General features: G+C 39.6%; 1 long non-coding RNA gene across 1 annotated transcript; it reads right to left on the minus strand.

Moving 5' to 3' along the window:
• Nucleotides 1-59: 59 nt before the first annotated feature.
• Nucleotides 60-3,211, minus strand: LOC121813798. Its single transcript, XR_006053889.1, has 5 exons — nucleotides 2,301-3,211; nucleotides 2,029-2,157; nucleotides 721-789; nucleotides 443-620; nucleotides 60-348 (listed from the first exon to the last, which is right to left on the minus strand). It is a non-coding gene; the product is annotated as an uncharacterized LOC121813798 (long non-coding RNA).
• Between the last annotated feature and the right edge of the window lie 1,642 nt (nucleotides 3,212-4,853).

The raw sequence follows: 4,853 nt of genomic DNA on the forward strand, positions 1-4,853 counted from the left end.
ATCCTGCCCCTCGTTCTCGACCAAGCTGAGTATACAATTATGAAACAATCATTTTCCATTTTTATTTCACTATCTGTAACTAAGACAAATAAACAGTATTTGGGACACAAGTCACTATTAAAGTGGTTAGTGAGACTCCACATCTGATAACAGTATAACACACTGCTTATTTATGTAAAATTGTCATCAATAAATGTGTTCAAAACCGAAGCTACACTGGCTTTAAAAGTTTTTGTTAACTCTGACTACCTGTCTGCTCTTACCTGTTTCTTTTGCTCTCTGCTGTCTTCATCCTCCATCCAACTCTACAGCTATTGTTAGGGATGACATGATGAAACTGAAGGGTGTCTGGGCACCGAAAAAAGAAAAGAAGAGAGATTGGATTAGGCTGCAGCTGGCGTGCCATTCTCTCACTTCAGGATGAGATGCTGTGTCTTCTTACGTTAATCTTGTAAAACAGGATGTAGGCTGAGTGCTGCTGTTCCTCACAAGCTGCAGATCCAGTTGTGTGCAGCACCTGTGCATCATTATAGGTGAGCCAAGGATCTGATGTAGAGTGTGGACTCTCCTCAGGATGGACAGAATTACAGATGCAGCAGCTGTTTCCGATGTATGGAAACCTGACACACAAACACAAAGTTTACAGTATCAGTGTAAAATAATTCATTTTGTCCAGGTTGAGAAGGTGAGCTTTGGTCCTTGTGCACCACTTGTACTCACCTGAAGCCGTCTCTGGTCTGAATTTTATTTTCCATTATTTATCCACCGCCCAAATGTTTCACTACGCTACTGCAAAAAGGTAAAAACACAAACACACAATTAGACGCTGAGCACTAGATGTGCATGTATGCTAGTGATGTGTCGAGTAATGGAGGGGGCGTTTCCGCGATGCACGTATCGAGGCTTGCTTCATTTATGGGAGGAGCTGAAAATGATGACGTCCGAAGCCTCGCTGCCCGGCTGTACCACGTGACTGGTTCATGAAGTGGTTCGAACTTTGCCGCGAGATATGACAGCAATACAAACCCCTCAGACTTCAATCAAAATGTGGGTGTTTGATGGAGAGCTGCAGTTAGTGAGAGTTGGAGACAGCTGGGAGGCAGTTTGGAGGTTTATGAGAGTGAGGAGAGAAACTCAGGAGAGAATGGAGCCAGCTAAGAAGAGGAGGATGTCCTCCCCTGTGTGGGAACATTTTGATCTTATTCCTCCCAACAAGGTATTTCTACAGAAGATGTATTTTCATAATACTGATGGTGCAATACAATTTATGTTAAGCTGTATTTACTTTTGTACAAGGTGAAGTGTTTGCTATGTGCCAGGGAGCTGGGATATAACAACAACACCTCATCCATGCTTAGGCACTACAGAGCTTTGCATGAGAATAAGGGGAACACTGATTGTGGAGCAAGACCAGGTGAGCCATCAAATGCCATGATAATAATCCTGGTTAGCATGGTGATTGAGGACTCCCAGCCATTTAGCATTGTGGAGGACAAAGGATTTATAAGATTTGTTAAATCATTAAATCCTAGCTATGTTCTCCCCACTAAAAAGGTCATAAAAGCAGTGAAAATTTAGTTTTTACTGAATAAAATATGGGCAGGACTGACGCCTCAGTGTGTAGCTGTCCATACCTCAACGTTACAAAAGCACAACCACTGTCCACACCCCAACCACACCTCACCTCACAGTAAATGATCATTTCCATTTTAAGCATTTCCAAATGATCATTTTCCATACTGCCAGTATAAATATACACAGTATACTGCATCACTACAATATACATGTTTTACACACTCCTTTTGTTGTTGACATTTACAGGCTGTGTGCAAAAGGCCACACTCTTCAAATTCATGCCAACTAATATTTTTACGTCCAGTAGGTGTCCTGCTAGAGCAAATGAAGCTTCAAGAAGCTTTGCGCTGGGGTGAACCAATTGGATGAAAAGCTTCAGTGCTTCATCTGCCCATCACTAATGTATGCATGAGCTTTGAAGTTTAAACATTTTGGGGGACGTTATTCTCTTACTTGTTAAACACATGCTCCCATCCACTCTCTTGGTCCAGAAGCTCCATAATCCAAGTGTCCCAACTCAGGTCTGATGGCATATTTTCAGTGGTGTTTTTAACCTCTTGGGAACTTTCACTACATTCCTTACTTGATGCAGAAAGAAGAAACGAGTCAGCGATGCATAGCAAGCACAACAAGACACCAAACAAATATTCTCTCTCTGGAGAACAGCATTCGACCACCAATGCTTATTTTGACCCGCAATTTGCCAAAGTATTAAAAGCACTTACCTGGGGTTGTCTGTAATTACACCCTGGGGACATTCTGGTTGTCCTGCTCGGGGGTAGATGACCTGCACTGAATCCTACGAACTTCCTGTTAGCTTATAGTGCATTAGCTAACAGGCATATTAGCTAATATTGACTGAAGCTCAAACAGGCTAAAAACAACATAAATAAAACCCTGAAGGATTTATTTTGGCATAGCAGTTGAGGTGGTTAAGTTATCTGTGCCTTGATATCTCTCTTAGGCTGAAAACACGAAGGGTCCGACCCCCAATTCCTTTACTCATTGCTGTTAAAGTTAAGCTAACATAGCCTTTTTTGGGTCTGCAAGTTAGAAAACATTACACCGATTAGAGTAAGACTCATGAGTTGAATTGTAGTTACGTTACAGCTTGATCCCCAGTTTTGGCACACAGTTGAGCATATTATTTAAAATCAAATTAAACAATATTAAAGTCAGTTTATGGTAAGGTAAATAATATTTTACATTTTTCTTCAGTCAGCTATGTTGTGTGAACAGGGTCTGCAGAACATCTAGCCTATTTTGACAGCTCATTGACTTTAACAGCACTAATCTTATTCCCTCCGGGGTTTTTTCAGCACCAGGTCTTTTTTTCTTATTGTAATGCAGTGTTAACTCTGTGTTGTGGTGTCTCTTCTGATGTAATGTGTACACGCGGGTGGATGACCATGGAAAAGTCCGAACAAAAGGAGGATGAGGCTCATTATCAGCGTAGTTATGAACCCTGTAAACTACTAAACATTTTCAAAACTGAAATATGAAACTGAAACAAGCAAACTGTCACTGCACTAACTAAAACTGAGCTGGATTAAAAACAAAAAGTGAAATTACTTAGAATTAATTAGAAAATACTTGAGTACAATAACAGTATTATTGTCTCTGCTTTGGTCTCTTGACCACTAGATGGCAGCAAATGCATAGATTTCTATGACTCTGGCTTAAATAATTAAAAGGGCATTTTGCCCATTTCTTTTTTCTCGCATATCCTTATTTTTTTTTCTTATTTTTTATCATAGCTGGGCATCCCTATTTCCTATTTCCTTTAAAACATTTCAAATCCATATTCATATGCTTTCACTCAATTTTAGGGCAGAATATATTACAGCTCTTTTTTATTTCTTCTTCAATATTTACATGGGCGGGGGGGATTTGAGTTTTGAAACTGATGAAATCTCCACACAAATAATTTCGTTTTTGGCTATTTCCTGTTACTGTTGCTCCTGTGTAAGTTCAAGTAAGTTCAAGTGATGTTCTTGTGTATGAATTTGTAATGCACTCACACACACACATACTCTGCTGGTGGCCTGAGCATCACTGCTCAGTATGTGGGTGGTCTTGCCAGGTGGAGGAGAGAGCGATTAACACCAGGCCTGCCCAAAGGGAAAAGAAGGAGCGAGGGAGAGAAAATAAGAGACGTAAGACGAGATAGACATCTGTCTGCCAGATGTGCTGGGAATAAAGAAGTTAGTTTATGAAATAGACAGAAGGGAATGAAAAGGATTTTGGTCATGGCACTCACTGACAACTGTGTTGGCTGTGACTGAAATAATACTTATTCTGTCTGTGATTCATGTTCAGTTGCTCTTTCTAAATTTCCTGTGTGTGTGTGTTTGGTCTTTCTTGTCTGTCATCTTGTTATATTCATAACACAAAGACAGCCACGTACTCACTAACACTTGCTCTCTTTCCATCTCTTCTGCTGTTCGTGCAGACTGCAATTACAGCTACAGTATAAACCAGTGATGACCACCTGTCAAAACATGTCCAGTAAATGTGTGTCTGTTAGGAAGGTGTTGAGGGGAGGGAATGAAACAGGTTTTACATACAGAGGAACAAAATACTGGTTCCAAGTATAAAGTCATTTCTTTGCATTGTTTAATAGCCACTAAAAATACTCTAAAATTTTTATTGTTGAGAACTTACACTACATGGACAAAAGTAATGGGCCACACTTCTCAATCTTTGAATTCAGGTGTTTTTAGTCTGCTTTTACAAACATTAGTGAAAGACTAAAGAGCTCACTGAATTGGACTGCGTTGCTGTTATAGGATGTCACTACAGGAATTCCTCTGGCATTAATATCAGTATAAGAAGGTGAGCGTGTGCCAGAAGCCTCTATTCGCTTTCCCCCAAATCTCCTGATAGTTGAAAAAACGTTAAATGTATTTGACACATTTGACAAAAAAAAAAAAAAAAAAAGGGGAAACAGCTGTGGACTCTATAGGTGTTACATTTTCTTTAATCTGTTGTTTTCAGGGTAATGAAAATGTACTCAAAAGAAAGTTTCATTTGCACAACTTTTAAAAAATTTCATTTCATTTATTGAAACTAATGAACTCGTTTCAAATCAAATACTCTTTTTTTCCCTTGAATTTGAAGCCCAACTTTGAAACAAACATGTCATACTTTCCTTCCCCGATTTGCAGTGTTTGGTTTCTTTATTTGGTGATCTTATAATGCATTACATGATATTTGCAAATTCTTGCTTTGAGGTTCAGCTTTTGGTTGAGCGTCTTTTCTTTTCTCCCCCCCCCCCC

Source organism: Haplochromis burtoni, unplaced genomic scaffold (assembly GCF_018398535.1).
Source record: "Haplochromis burtoni strain Fernald_Lab_line unplaced genomic scaffold, NCSU_Asbu1 Contig_2638, whole genome shotgun sequence".
NCBI lineage: Eukaryota > Metazoa > Chordata > Actinopteri > Cichliformes > Cichlidae > Haplochromis > Haplochromis burtoni.